Below are 16,842 nucleotides of genomic sequence, written 5' to 3'. Positions count from 1 at the left end.
CAGGTGAGGCACTGCCTCACCTGTCTCCCCTGACCACATGTCACTTGGACCTGCAACACAAGAACATATGCTCACTGTGAAAGATTATTGAGAGCAGTGTTTTATGATTTCTATGCAGAACACTATGATGTTTGCTGAGCTGTGCACTATTTATTGATTTAAGAATATGGAGTATTGTTACTGTTTATTATTGTTCCCAGGTTTACTGTTAAATGTATAGAGTACTTCTTGCTGTATTTTATTGTATTTTAAAATTTACATTACTACACAGTGGAATAGTGGTTAGCACTTTTGCCTTGCAGCAAGAAGATCCCCAGTTCAAATCCTGGGGTGGGCCTGGGATCTTTCTGCATGGAGTTTACATATTCTCCCTGTACATGTGTGGGTTTTCTCCGGGCACTCCGGCTTCCTCCCACAGTCCAAAAATATGCTGAGGTTAATTGATCGCTCTAAATTGGCCGTAGGTGTGATTGTGAGTGTGACTGTTTGTCTGTATATGTAGCCCTGTGACAGACTGGAGACCTGTCCAGGGTGTCCCCTGCCTTCGCCCGAGTCAGCTGGGATAGGCTCCAGCACCCCCCGCGACCCTAGTGAGGATAAAGTGTATAGAGGATGGATGGATTACTGCACAGAACATTTCAGATTATTTTAATCAAGATCAAGGGTACAGATTGTTGTTGTTCACTGAGTATTGGGTAGTATTCATTTTGATTTAGACTGAATAGTATACAGAACCCTATGATGTTAATGGTTTACAGCTGAGAACTGATTGCTAAAAGTACAGAATAATATTTCTTATTTTAGGTGTGATAATTGTCAGTAAACATTCTAAGAAGTGGAAATCGACAGAGTTATATATAGTGCTGTTCTTGCACAATATTTGTCACTTAATTGCCCTTGGGATACTGTCGTTGAGCTAACCAGTTTTACATAACAGGCAGATGCTGCAGCTGATGATGTTATAATTCATATAAACAAGGAAACAAGTCCATCATAATTTGAATGTTTACAGTCCAAAATGAAAAGGTCACATACAGCTTTCCTACTGGGTTAAAGAGCCAAAAAAAAAACATGAAACATATATATATATATATATATATCATTTGCCTATCAATTCCAGAGTTTCAGAAAACCTGAAAAGGAAAACAATAAATGTCTTAATGTAATCTGTGAGTTAAACTTCTCACCCTGATTATCTGTTTAGTGTTCCTTTTAAACTTAAGACTGATTTCATGCTCTGTGTCCATGGAGAAGCTTTGGTTTTAGTTGTCTGTAAACTGCTCAGATCCATCAGGATGAACCTTAAATTCTCATGTTACCATTCTTGCCAGCACACTGATCACTTGTCTTTCTGCCGCACCATTTCAGATTTTTCGTTTACTTTCTCATCATGTTTTGTACTATGATCGGATATGAATTTACACTCTACGCTTTCTCTGTGATGAACTCTTATAGCTACTGGCTGAACTGTTTGGTTTTAGCCATGACTTATATTTAACTAGAGATCTATCTTCTTAACTTAAAATGCTATAAAATTCACTGGGACATGGTAGAAATTAATTTGAAGCTGCATTTTCCGCCTTAAATTAGACAATGCCAAGCGTTATGGCTAGTTTTTGACATATTTATTAATAACAATAGGCAAGGCAAATTTATTTATAGAGCACAATTCATACACAAGGCAATTCACAGTGCTTTACAGTTTCATAAAATCACAATAGATAAAAGATAAATAGAGAAATAAAAACATTATTAATCACATTAAAAGCAAAGAGTGCAGATAAAATACTTTTAGTTGTAATATGCACAGTTAAACAGAACTGTTTTCAAACAATAATAACGGATTAGATTTATATAGCGCTTTTTTGGCCACTCAAAGCGCTTTACAATGAATCCATTATTAATTCGCTCACACATTCTCACTCTGGTGGTGGTAAGCTCCATTAGTAGCCACAGCTGCCCTAGGGCAGACTGACGGAAGTGTGGCTGCCAATCCGCGCCTACGGCCCCTCTTTGGTTAGGTTTATTTTTTTTTAAAAAGTCAAATATACAGTTGATATATATTTAATATAATTTAGATGCTTATAACTGAAAGGGATGCAAACACAATGACAGATGGTAGAAGCTGTTGTGATTTTCATTGGCTGTAGAGGGGATGTTGGGTTGAACTGGAATGTTTACAGTGCTAAGTTAACAAACAGGATGAACAGTATTGAGAACACATTACATTCATCAACTGGACATTTTAAAATAAATATACTGGAGGGGGGCGGAAGAGACGAAAGGTGTTTCTGGAGCTAGATGTTGAGGATCAAAGACGCCTGAGGTACACGGGGATCTTCTTTAGCATTAACTCGATTCTTTTTTTTTTTTTTTATTAACTCGATTCTTGCAGGTAGAAGCCGGAAAGCGACAGAAAAATGTGGCGGCTCTGGTGGTGAAAGTAGCAGGTTTTCTGGGAACTCGAACACTTTTTTCCTTCAGTCTATGAGCAGGTGCAAACGCTCACTGAATTCATCTACGGAAGCCTCTGATTGCTCCCTACGTACGGTAAAAAAAACTGTGTGAAGCACGGGGCATCTCTCATATTGCACTACACACTCAAAGCTTTCGGAAAGAAAAATGGGAAAAGCAACAGCAGCTTTCTGGCAACAGCAGTCATTCTGCCAAAAGAAGGACTGATACTCGAAACAATTACTGTTACCGTTGCGTTCGTTTAGCAGAGATGAAGCAAGAGAGGTGATGAGGGATTTGTTTAGATTCTGGCGCATAAAAGGCAGGAAGACCAACCGTACTTTTGCCAAAAACATCCTTGTTTTTGTTCCCCTTCAGAGATGTCAGTCTTGATCACGATGATACAATAAAGAAAAAGACACAACCATTGTAAAAAAAAATAGATAAAGCTGACTTATTGCTTAACGAGAGGAGTCACATTCAGGAGGGCATCAAGTTGAACTGAAGCTTTTCGCTTAAAAAAATAAAGCAGGATATTACATGTTTAGGAGACAGAATCAGGTGTGAACCATACATGAAGCACAGGTTCACTGAAGGCAAAGCTAAAATCATCTGCTACAGTTAGTGTTAAAGTGAGTTAGAAAACAAACAAGTCCTAGCACACTATTTCCCAAAAGCTGCTCATCGAAGGAAAGTTTCAAACACAGAAAATCTGACATTTCATTCATCTTTGGCGTGTGATGTCCAAATGGCTGCTTTTATGTTACCAAATGGTATGATCATTTTCTGCAAGGAGTCAGAAGTGCGCAGAAACGGCATAAAGTCTGGGTTATGAATCAGCTCTTTGGATGCCTTTGAGGAATCTCAGATGTGGTGATTAATGAGATGAAACGCCAGAAGCAAAGTGGTGACCAAAATCACTTGCTCCAATAAAAGTTTCTTAAATCAACAAGTCACACCTGAGCTGACACCTGTTGCACTTTGAACCAGTGGTTTAGGCGTGACGACAAACTCACAAGGCCCTGGAAATGATGGCTAAAATCCAGTTAAAGGGCACAGAAACATGAAGCTGGAGGATGGAATCACATCTTGTGCCACATTTGGACACTTTCAAAGCTTTTGCAAACTTTGCTCTCATTAGAAAAAAAAAACACAGAAGTTCTCCTACATATAGTGTAGCTGCTGTGTTGAAGTTACACAGAAAGAAAAATAATAATGCTATGCGTGAAGAAAAAGTAGAGCTGGAAACACGATGCAACTCCTGCTGAAAATACGAACAGAGGCACTTGTCACTGTTTTTTAGGAGCTGCATCGTGTCATCGTCTACTTTCCTGAGCCCTTTGAGGGTTTCATCCACATTTTCAAACCACGGCAGACGTGATTTGAGGCTGGCTGTAAGTTTCCAGCGCTTTGACCCTCACAACTGAAAGGACAAATCATTTAGGCTGAGTCAAATGCCCGCCTGGTTTTTGTTTTTGGTCTGTACGTGCAGCACTTTCCCCTCTCATGCTCTTTGGAGTGAAACTGTTCAAGCTTCCATCTTCTGTTGGATGCGTTTTTCTGATTTATGAGCACAAAATGAAGACCGGGGAGCGCCAAGTCTCATTTTTACACAATCCTTTTTATGCCACAAAATCGACAAAATGGAGTGGAATTACTGTAGTTTCATCTGTACACCATCGATCACTTGTAATAGTTGGAAATAAATTAACTTATGTGCTGTGTCCTGTGTTTCTTCTGTCACATGTCTACATAAAAGAACGGTTGTTGCTAGAGGTACGGACCCGTACCCGTAGCCTGTGGACTACGGATACGGCACTTTCCATTTGCCAATCAGATACACGAGATCTGGTCACGTGACTCCCAGTAGACGCTCGCTGTACGGACCCGTAGCATCGGTACGACAGGTACGGACCCTAAACCTGACCCTAACACTAACCCTAACCTTAACCTTTGCTTACCTTTCAACAATTTGCAGTGATTAGCAGCTTCTTGACTCGCGAGACTCGCGTACGGGTCCGTATCTGTCTGGCAAATGGAAAGTGCCGTATCCGTAGCCCACGGATACGGACCCGTATCCGTAGACACTACCTGAAAGGGTTGAACAGAGAACACAGCAGAAGAACACTTTTCTGGTATTACTTTAGTGGCACAGAAAACATCAGAAGTACGATCCTAATATCCATCCATTCTCTTAACCATTGTTCAGGGCTGCAGGGTGAAAAAAAATATAGATATTATTGTGATTATATCACTCCAGTTTCCTTGATTTTGTAACAGAAATTATTTCTTTAAGGCCATTTCAATTCACTTTGTGCACAAAACATCTTTGATTCTTGAAATTTCACACTACAGAGACACCTGATGACACAACTTCACACACAACTCCAAGACTGAGATCAGCATTTAACACAGAGTGACTGAACTTCTACTCGTCTCACATCCACCACAATGGACACATGCAGACACACAACACACACTGAGCTTTGGCTAAAAAACAAGTGCTGCTGAAAAGCTGATCTTGAATCATTTCTGTGGTTCTCTGCGATAGCTTCGGCGAAGGTTTGAAAAGCGGTTGCTCGATCCATTTCTGGAAAAAGCTTCCCGACTGACTTTAACCAAGTTTTCCCCTCTTTTTTTCTTTCTTTTTTTATACTTTTCTACAAAAGAATCCGTGTATAGAAAAAATACACACTGTTTCCAAAGTGCACTGAAAGCGATATGCACTTAAATATATTATAATAATGCACAAGAGGAGGAATAGCTAATGGAGCGTAACACTCAAATAGAGTGTTTTTAAAACCCGTTGCACTTCAGTGTCCCGCCCGCGGTACACTTTGAGATCTGCATAAGCAATTTGCTAAATGTCTGAAACTGCAAACGCGATTATATAAACACTATACGCCGATGGAAAGCTTAGATTCTCATGAATCCGCCAGTATAAACCACTTTCAGATGTGATTACCACAGCGGGTAATATAAACACATTTGTCCAACAAACAACGAATATCCATCCATCCTTTCTCTGTACACGGCTTCAACGTACACAGCGCGACTCACATTTCCGGGTTCATTATTACACACAGATGAAAATATTCCACAAAAAACGGCCATAATCCAACCTTGGACATCCAGACGAAACAAGCCAGTAACATATTTTGTCCAAAACATGTCTTGAAGTCGGTATATGATCCACGAATAGGTCGTTTTCAAGGAAATGCACCTCGCGATGCGCGTCCAATATTCCCTGTATTTCTCGTCATATTTTTATTTACAAATAGAATATTAGCGATTTTTTGTACTGAAAAAGGCTGGAATTGACTGCAGCTTAAAGGGTTAAAATCTGTTTGTGTAAAAAGTTGGGTTTTGCTCCACACCGGCATCTTTGTGTGAATATTTTAAAGGAGTACTTCCTTAATCCTTTTTTTTTTTGCAAGCAGTGCTTTCCCATCAGTTCAGGTTAAGTGCTCCGGTATGAATTTACCAGAATAGAAATACTGAAAAAAACGTTTTTTGCTTGGGCTCGAGGACTTGCTCTTCATGTGACTCTTCCTCTCTCTCACACACGGAACCTCAACATCCATAAAACAAGAATAATCACCTTAGTCAACACTGTTATAAAACTCCTACAAATACATTCACTGTGGACACTCTGGGTGGAGGCTGCGAGGGTCTGACTCTGATAAACACACACCCAGCACAAATATGAGGAGTGTGTGTGTGTGTGCATGCTTCGACATACGCAGAGCTATGCATTCATCAGAGTCTGCTGAAATTGGGTTAGTTAGATCTGAGTGTCACACACCCACATGGAGCTGTGTGTCTGTGAGCGTGTTGGCTTCACAGGTGACTGTCAGAGGTGATGGCGGGTCAGAACAACATGTACTGGTTGTCTATCGCCTGCTTGCGACTCCGGTCAGGCTCCAGCTCAGTGTCTGAGTCCCACTGAGGGATGATGGGAGTGTGAGGGCTGGCGTGGCGGAACAGGGGCCTCCTCTTCATCGATTCGCTCCGGCGCAGAGGAGGCGGTGCCAACGGAGCGGGGTCGGGGGCGGAGTTGGAGCGAGTAAACGGGTGGTTTCCCGGTTGGGATGCAGAGGCGGGGTTGGAGGTGGAGGTGCTGCTGCTGCTGGTGGAGCAGGAGGAAGGGGGCTGACTGGAGCTGCGAGCCAGACTGCAGTGGGCCAAGCTGGGCTCCGAGCTCCACCGATGGAGGGAGAAAGGGACGAGGAGGGCGCCTGAGAGCTTACCTGACGATAGGAAAGAGGAGAGGAAATGAGAATTCTTGTGTCTACAGCAAGCAAAAACTCCAAAGTCCTCAACATTTCTGCTGCATTTCATTGCGCAACAGCAGAGTGCACTGATGTCAATAACCTCCTGAACCCCAAAAGGCTTCAGACATTTTCTTAAAAAATAAACATTTTTTTCAAAAAAACAACAAATTTGCACCAATTTTAAGAGCAAGACACTCTCTGACAGTTCATTAACTCTTCTTTTTGTGCGACTTCTGGTTTATAAATCCAAGTTAAAATCAAGCTCAAAGGCCTCTTTTAAAACATTGTTGCAAATATACCATTTGGATTAACCAGAAAAGCTAGAAAATGTGGGACTTGTCCGCTGAACTGCAGGCCGTGTTTACACAGAGCACACAGGAGACAAACATGGAAACACATTCAAACTTTAGGCTGGAAAATATCTATAGAGCCACCTTTTCTTTTTTTGCTGTATTGCTAACCTCTTTGGGTACTTAGAAATCCTGTGGAAGCTCATTTTGTTTTTTTCATTTTTTTTGTAAAATGAACAATCAAAGAAATCCATCTTTATTTCTTTTTTAAAAAATGATTTAAGGCATTATATCTTTGGTATACTACAGAAAATACATTTTTCATTCTAGCCATGGTTGTGCTATTTCCATAAAGGTGAGGGACGTCATATTAAAGTGAAAAATGTGACAGAAGAAAGAAAAAAGAACACTCACAAACTGTGTAGAGTTCAGAGGAATAAAGTTAATACTGAACTTTATTTTTGAAGTTTAGATTGTTACTTTTTGAAATATTAAGACTGATTGCTAACTGCTAAGAACAGAGCAACATCACTTGATCAGAAAATAAAAGTAAATTATTTCTCAGTCAGACATAAACATCCATCCAGTCCCCATTTGACCTGCCACACTTGCCATAGTTATGCATTCAAAGTTTTCTGTGCCGTCAAGAATTAAAACATTATACGTTTTCACTATTTGTAATACTTTCAAATTAGATGATACTGACGAATCATTTTTGCCTTGTGACCCCTAAAACAAAGCAGAGTCTCATAATTTTTTTCAAAATGATGTAAAACTTTTCAAACAGGCAGTAAAGAGAAGTCAGAAAACTGGATGTTGGGCTTGACACATTACCACAACCTTTAAAAATTATTCTGAAAACTAGAAAATATGAAAAAATATTTGATAAAGGGACACAAATGAGGGCCAAGTCTCACCCTGTGATGGAGGGCTGGAACCCGCCACTACGAAGCTGGATAACGTGACGGCGCCGGCGGCTCCACACTCCAGCGGGATGGGGAAGAGGCGGAAATGACTGAGCATGTCCATAACAGAGGGGAAGCGCAGGTGCTGCACCCTGCACTGACCCTATTCTGTTAGAGAGAGGCGCAGGTGCTGCAGGGAGACGGACAAGAAGAGCGAGAAAAGAAAACGCGGAGAAAAGAGAGTGAGATTTCCACACTTATTGAATCTGAGAGCAAGAGCTGAACTGTGCCGGCTCCATTTCTTAACCCCAGTGGTCAGCGCTTTATGTTTATGGTCGTTGTCGTCAGCATTGTGTTTAACTACTTCCTCATTTAAGTGTTGACCACTGTCAGGAAATGAGGATCGCACCAGTTTGATGTGCAGAAAGAACAACAATGTGGGTTTGGAAAAAGCATGTATTCGTGTTACCAAACTTTTCGGTGAACCACTTCCGCATGTGGACTGAGCTGCAAAGTTACGCAAACAGCTGAAACCGTGAGTCCGTACCTTTGCTTTTCCCTGGTAGTTGAACGTGAGGACGTAGCCCCCCTGCGGGTCTCGCTCTGTCGGACCAGAAACACTCCATGTCCATCCGGTCCAGAGCTCTGGACCAGGTGGGCGGCCTTGACCCGAGAGATGGGCCCGTGGAACCAGGGATAGGAGAACAGGAAGTGGTCCGTCTTCTGGACCTGCTCTGGCGGGGTGAAGGTGACAGGAGCTGGAGGGGTGAACAGAGGAATAAAGTCTTCAAATAAATACAGCTGGATGTGCTAATCAATAATGAACCCCAGATTTAAAGTGTCTCCTGTCACATTTTACTCACTGTGTTCATATTTTTCATTAATATTTGAAGTCGTGCAGCTCTAAGAAAACAGCACAACTATGGCTAGAAGTAGAAAGAACTCAAAAATGTTTTTTTTCAGTAGGATAACAAAGTAGTAATGCTATAAATGACTCTGATATTTTTATTTGACTAAATTAAATCTACTGTGGAAGTTCCCACAGGTGTTACCAATACTGGGGAAATGGCAGCTGCACATTTGTGACATATTTTATAACTTACATTTTCCATTTGTTTTCATAATTGTGTGAACACAGCCTGCTATTCACGGCACTATTCAGCCAAAAATTCCCTGAAATTTTATCACGTGACTGTTGGTTACAGTTAATGGCTTGTCAGTTGTGCTGAGGAGTGCAGATTTTTTTTAGTTTTTCCACAGCATCTAATAAGAGGAAACTGGTAATTTTCAACAATGTGCAATAAATTATTTTAGCTCAAACATCACAATTTTAAGCTTGGATTTGGTTTGTTTTCCCAACAAAACTGAAAGTCACACATGATTAGTTCATGGAAAGTTAAAATGTCATAATTCTTCCTGATTTGTACAGTTTCTGCCTCTGTTAGATGGCATAACTTTGGCGTTTTATGTCATGACTTTCCAACCCATCGGTTGGTTTAGGAGCTCAGAAGGTAACAATGGGTGAAATTATTGCGCGTGATGTGAACACTGCCGCTCATATTGACAAACTCAGTGAATCGTCGCACAGCTCTGCAGGTCCTCTCAGATCTACAGGACGCTTGTTTCTTTCAGCTCAATGTTCGGCTGTCTCTCCTCAGCTTTACTATTTGTTTCTGCCTCGCTGCTCTCATCAGAGGTGCTGTCAACTGGAGAAGGCCACAAATGAGCTATAAAAACCCACTGCACCCTACATACCTGCCTGATAAGGTAACAGAGCTAAAAGGAGACCCAAACAAGACCCCAAATAAATGTTAATGTGAAAAGAATGCAGTTTGCTGCATCATCACCTTAAAAGATGTTAATTATTGTACTTACTGATTGCACTGCTGCTCCAAATTGTCCAAAATAATCTGAAATTATTGACTAATCTCACATTGAAAAGGCAATTCCTGTTTATTATAATCTGTATGTCTATAATATAATCATCCATCAGTTTTAGGAATAATTTCATTATTATTTGTCATTTCTCTTTCAAATAACTGCAGCTTATTTAACCACCTGTGTCATGCTGTGGCTTCCTACTCGCTGATTATGATGGACAACAGGATTTTGCTTTTTTGTTTTTAAGCAGATAAATCTTCCCATCAATCTGACAACTGCATGTCGACATTTACCACTGGGACTGTAAACCTGACGGGTTTTGAAACTGAGACACAACTTCATCCTGACAGTCAGAGGTTGTGTCTGATTTTTATTCAGGAGCATCGTCCCCTCATGTCACTACTCACTCTGACTTCCTGGCTCTGAGCTCCCTCTGCGATTGGTCGGAGCAGAGCTGTCAGCCGGAGAGGGGAGGGGCTCCAGATCCATGCTGCCTGACCTGGAGGACAAGAGCAGATTTAGACTACACACTTTATCACCCACAACACAAGTACGCTATTCTCTCCTGTTCTGCAGGACGACCAGACTGGGTCTCAATAGGCACCAATTCTGGGCAATCATCTTCCTCTTCCATCATCACAACATCCATGCCGGAAATAATGTTTGTTTATGGGCTGCTAAATGAACACAGAAACAGATAATTTACTGTTGTCCCATTCTACTTTCAAGATATAATAAACACTCAAAGCATAATCAAACAAGAAAGCAAAAACAAGAACAAAAGCTGACTCAATGTGATCTGCATTCTGCAATGAGAAACATGCAATATATAAACACATGGGTACAATCAAACAAAAAGCAGAGGGACATGAAATTCTTGACAGGTTTAAAATAAACAGGAAAAGAAACAAATCAGTGGTATTTGTGTAGTCACATCATATCACTACTAGGAATAATATCACGTACTGTCATATTTAAATGGATTCATTTTGCAAAATATGTTCTTGCTAAAAATTATTCTATTACTGAGGAAACAAAAGGACTGGGAACTCTGTATTTCACTTTATACTAGACAAAGTCTATACAAGTCTAAACACAGAAACGTGAATGAACGACAACATGCTAGCCACAGTATGAACAGTTAGTGAAAGTGATATTCTGTGAAACATTAATAACCCTCATTGACGCATTTCCTTCTTACCTGCTCAGTGGTCACAACGGCAGACCACTGTTGTTTTACGACAACTATGAATTAAATACCCGACTGTTCTGTTAGAAACTGCAACTAAGTTTTCTCCAAAAATGGTTCTCCGGTGTGCAGTTGCACTACGTTTTGAAAGTGTGCCGCTTTCGTTCTTCTTCTTCTTCTTGTTTTACGGCGGTTGGCATCCAGCTTCTTGGTGCATTACCGCCACCTTCTGTTCCGGAGTGTGGACCAGACAGTAGACTTACAGACTTTACCCGACCTAGTTCAAACTATCAAATCTACAAACACACACTGCAAAGACCAAACAAAAACCCAAACAAACAAATAAACAAACAAACAAACAAAACTCTAACTTGCACTCTCCACACCCAAGCCAACTACCACCCCTTATCCCTATCATTATCCCTACCTAACCATCATATTCTATTATAAACCCCGGTCCCCTTTAAAAAAATCCATCAGTGCCCTAACCTGTGCCCTCTCTTCCATACTTAGCATCTCTTTCAGTGTAAATTCCTGCACCCCTAACTCCTTTATCCTATCCATCCACTTTCGTTCTTTCTTTCTTTCGTTCTTTTTATTGGCGGTTGGCACCCAACTATTAGGTGCATTTACCACCACCTACTGGACTGGAGTGGGAGTCAAGAGATGGTCAGAGAAATAAAAAAAAAAACCAAACACACAAAAAAAACAAAGCCTATATCCTACTTCCTAACCCCGTTACCCTCAAATAATTCATTAAAACACCTACTCCTTCCTGTAATGCACTCCCTAAAAGACTACCTAACGTTAACTCCTGTTTTCCTCTCTGCAACATTTGTATCACCCTCATTCGCTCCTCCCTAGACTTATTACACTCCAGTAACACATGCTGAACTGTCTCTAACCGTAAACACTCTGAGCACAGGCCTGTCGGGTGCTTCCCTATTTTATTTAATGTTTGGTTAATCCCTGCATGCCCTATCCTAAGCCGTGTTATGATAATTTCTTCTCTTCTGTTCCTGCCCCTTGTTTCACTCTTTTTGATTTGTAGCTGTATGTTATATAAATGTCTCCCTGTGATTGTGATGTCCCAATTTTCCTGCCACATTTTGTACATATGTTTCTTAATGATAGATTTTACTTCATCCTTACTTAGTGGTATTTCAATATTAACTGTGTTGGATTTTATTGATTGTTTGGCCAATATATCTGCTGCTTCATTTCCTTCTACTCCTTCATGTGCCGGAACCCAAAGAAAAGAAACATCCACTTTGCTGTTATGTAGCCTATATAGTTGGTGAAATATTTCCAATAAAAGGTCTTGCCTGCATGATTTTCCTGACTGAATGCTTTGAAGCGCTGAGATGCTGTCTGTTGCTACAATTACATTCTGTTGACTGTTGTCCTCCATCCACTGTTAAGCTAATATTATCCCCATCATTTCTACTGTGTATACTGACAAATGATCTGACAACCTCTTTTTAATGGTTTTTTCATATTGTGGAATAAAAACTGCCGCTCCTGTGCGTCCTGTTTCTGGATCTTTTGAGCCGTCTGTAAAAAAGAACACTTTTCCCAAATACTTTTGATTAATATACTTTTGTACTATCGCCCACACTGGTGCTTTTTTGTGGTTGTTTTTGACAGATACCAATAACTGAGTATCAACTGTTGTATTGATGAAATTCCACAGGGGTATGATTGATATAGGAACCGTTTTATTGATGTTTAACCCTGTTAATCCTAATTTTTGTGCTAGTTCTTTGCTTTTCCACCCAAAACTTTTACTTTTACTACGTTCCCAACTCTCCTGCAACACTGCTTTAGTTGGATGTATTGAACTCTGCCCCTCCAGATTAACCCAATATGTCAGCATGATCTTATTTTTCCTTATTTCCAGAGGCATTTCACCCACCTCTACTTGCAATGCTGAGATTGGGGATGTCTTAAACGCTCCACTACAGATACGAATGGCTTCATTTTGTACTATGTCAAGTTTCTTTAAATTTGTTTCAGATGCAGACATATATGCTAAACATCCATAATCAAATGTTGACCTCATGAATGCTCTGTAAATATTTAAAAGTGATCTTCTATTAGCTCCCCAGTCTTGGCCTGAAGGACATCTCAACACGTTATTGACCTTTTTACATTTATTTCTTATTTTCTCAATATGCTGTCCCCATGTGAGTTTTTCATCAAATATTAATCCCAAAAATGTTATTTCCTTTACTTGTTCTAGTGCCTGTCCGTATAACTTCAATGATATTTGTTTATGTCATTTTGCAAAACATATTGAAAGTGTGCCACACCATCGAGGGTTCGTTAAAATCCTGATGCGCCGATAATGGTTCCGCTTTCGTTAACGGTCGAAATACAAAGAAGTACGCACAAATAAAGTCTTAAAGTAATATTAAAATTAATTGACGAAGAAATGATGAGCAGCTACACCTTTTCCATGACAAAAATAGGTGAGCATTCTGTATCTCTCAGTTTCAGTCGGCATTTCTGTTAACGCACTAAACTTGGTGTGATGACAAACATCAACCCCAAGATGGCGACAGAAACTGGTTTATGGCAGCCATCTATGATGGCAGCAACCGAAGGCATCTACATTAGTTATTGTAGTTGTGCAGTGATTTAAATGTAGTAATTTTACAAAACGTTTGTAATTCTGTATATTAAAGTAATACAAAATCTATGAACTAGAGACCTGTCATCATATATGCTGATAATGGGTCATTGTATAGTTCCTAACAAACAAATGTGGAAATACAATGCTACTATTTCATTATTATAGTAATTCAGTTACATGTCTACAAGCCTCCAGATAAATACACAAAATGCTAAGAGGCTGTTAAATGACAGACAGGAGGCCAGTGTAAGCCAAAAGTGTCCAAGTCAGTCGTAATAGGAAATGTTACCATGGAGGAACCAGCTTTAATACCCTCTCCAAATTTCTGTAAGAAGTTCTTATGTGCAAATAGTCAAAGATATGATATATGAAATGTTTAGTAAAATTTTTGCAGCGAGTACATGTCAAACCTGGTCTAGGAGCACCTTGGGGTTGCCAGTCTGAGACTTGTTAAATCAGTTCAAATATAAGATATTTTTGTCTGTTCTTATGTTTCTTCAGTTTTTTGCACGAAATCAGACAAACTATCCTATACTAAGAACAGATTTTACACCAATAACACACTTTTGTTTTAAAAAGGTTAGAACATTATTTGCGGAATACATCAGAGCTCTTGCAACAAACACAGAGACAAAACAACTATGTGCATCCTGTACAATAATGCTGTTATGTGCTCTAGCTACTTCCTGCCCAGTCCAGCCTGTCATTAACCACATCATGGTGTGACCCACAACCTCCTTGAATGCCTCTGTGTTGTAACCCAGGCTGATAACATGGATTAGATCACAAAGGTGAATTACTCACGTTGCAGAAACTTCCCTCCAAGGCCACAGAGGATATTTCAAAACTTTTTCGCAAGCCGAGTACCTGACTGATGTTCACATCAACTGGCTTTCAAACAGAACTGGTGTGACGCCTCTTAAAAGGAACAGATTTGCATTTGGGGAAATATCCTTAGTTTCTCTCTTGCTTACAGTTCAGTTTGAGTTCATCTTTATGGTACATAATAGATCCTAAATGACTGCATGGTTTGTTCTGACTGCAATTCAGATTTTTTTTTTTTTTATTTAAAGAAACTCCAGTTTGGCTTGGTTTTGGCCCAATAACAACTTGGTCAGGTTCAAGCCAGAGAAAGTTCAGGGTTTGGGTTAACATGAAAGACTTTCATACAGTTAAGGTTATGGAACACTCATGGTGAAGTTGACTGCAGACTTTGTGCAGCTTTAACTACTTAAGGTAAATATTTAGTTAACATTAATACACATATTTACAAAAAACTGAGACTATTCCTTTGAATTGCTAATTTATACCTTTTCCTTATCAAATTTTCTGCAGGAGATGCCTATATTTATGTAAAGGAAAACAAGATTATGCCATCAGGTCACAATTCAAAATATAATGGAATTTATAATGACCTAAATGCATAGTGGTTTTACTATTCATAATTCATGTTCTGAGACAAAGACCCTTTGCTGAAGAAAAAAAAAAGATTTACTCCTGTCTGAGACATCATTGCATCTATTACCAACACTATAGCAGTTTCTCCAAAAATATAAATCTTCTGCTTCCTTCATGTTTATTTTGACTTCTACATATACAGTTGGATCCACTGCACCTTTCCCTGCAATCTACAAGTATTTAATTTTCACTCAGCAGATTCCAAGTGGATATGGTTTCTTTTTGACTCTTACTAATAATCCTCCACTATATTTAAAACTAAGCAGAATGCCCTTTTGCCACCTTGCTTAACCAATAACTACACATGAAAGAGGGCCAAGCATGTACTCTCTAAACCGAGTTACATCCTGTAAGTACTTTTTCTGGCAGAATTTTATTGCAGAAACAGGTTTCTTAACTTTGCATACACATGCATTTTAACAGCACATCCACCCCATAGCCAACCAAAGAGTTATGACCATCCACAAAATCTTCACACTGATTTTGTAGTAACTAAATTATTGTGCATTATTGTAACTGAAGAGTGTATAGACAGCATAAAAATGCATCTGTGTTGATGCATAAATATAGAATCTGTACATGTTTAGTGACAGTGCATGATTTAGGATTGGTTTTGGATGTAGTTGGAAACAAACTCCTGCAGCCAAATGAAAAAGGTTCAATGGACACAGTGTGATGTGACAAACAGATGGCTGTCCTGACATAAGAGCCTTATGTGTACTTATGCAACTGAAACTGTAATTATCTGTATGAGGTTGTTCTAAATTAGCTATTTGACCGTGTATGGCTTCCTGTCTCTCTACGTTAGCCCTGTAATGGATCAGCAACCTGTCCACGCTGTACCCCGTCTTCTGCCCGTGTCTGCTGAGAAACTCCAGCCCTCTAGGTGGCCTCCTCCACAGGAGAAAGCAGTTATAGCAAATGGATGGATGTATTATTTTATGAGCTTTATTAGCAATTACAAGAGCATAACTTTAGCAATGTTCCAGATTTGAATGAATTGAGATTAACCCTGTAAAAAAATTTGAAGAAAAACTTGGAAACCAGAAAGTGTGCAAGAAATACACATAGAAATTTGGTAGAATACTATATTGTTGAAAAATAAAAAAGATCTGCAAAATCAAAATGTTAGCTAATTAATATACAGTATACCAATGTAATTTGTCACATATTAAAAAAAACATTTGTAAAAATAGATATCTGATGTTGTAATTATTTTGTTACAGGGGGGTAGGAGAACCTAGGCGCAGGCACAGATATGACAGACAGGTAGCAACGGAAACAGGGCTTTATTCAAACAAAACTAACTAAACCAATACAGGAAGGGGAAAACAAACAAGGAGATAACCAAACCAAACCAAACCTAAGACTAAAATGAACTACAAAAAAACCCAACACAGTCCAACTACAAAAACCAAACAGGGATAAACTAAACCAGACAAAACAATGTACTTACAAAACCAGGGGAAACAGAACTAAGGCTCAGGGAATCCAGGAATTGGTGGGGGAACAAAACTGGCAGACAGGAAGCTGGGGAATATTGACAAACAGGTCGGAGCAAACAGAGTCCAAGTGGGGGAAAACTAGAATGAGGAAAGCAGGACAGTCCAAGGGGCTGAAGCAGACAAGGGGTTCACAGAGCTTGGTGTGGAGAACAAAATCCAAGGGGGGAAACAGTCTGTGATGGTATGTGAGTCCATGATCCAGCAGGGAGTGAATGAAAGCACAGAGCTTAATTAGGTGGAGAACAGGTGAA

General features: G+C 39.7%; 1 long non-coding RNA gene across 1 annotated transcript; it reads right to left on the bottom strand.

Moving 5' to 3' along the window:
- Window positions 1-4,577: 4,577 nt before the first annotated feature.
- On the bottom strand, window positions 4,578-13,030 carry LOC127534896 (uncharacterized). The gene is made up of 5 exons (XR_007943445.1): window positions 11,006-13,030; window positions 10,212-10,303; window positions 8,471-8,681; window positions 7,936-8,113; window positions 4,578-6,704 (listed from the first exon to the last, which is right to left on the bottom strand). It is a non-coding gene; the product is annotated as an uncharacterized LOC127534896 (long non-coding RNA).
- Between the last annotated feature and the right edge of the window lie 3,812 nt (window positions 13,031-16,842).

This window comes from Acanthochromis polyacanthus, chromosome 7, assembly GCF_021347895.1.
Source record: "Acanthochromis polyacanthus isolate Apoly-LR-REF ecotype Palm Island chromosome 7, KAUST_Apoly_ChrSc, whole genome shotgun sequence".
Lineage (NCBI taxonomy): Eukaryota > Metazoa > Chordata > Actinopteri > Pomacentridae > Acanthochromis > Acanthochromis polyacanthus.
This window is presented reverse-complemented; position numbering and strand designations above follow the sequence as displayed.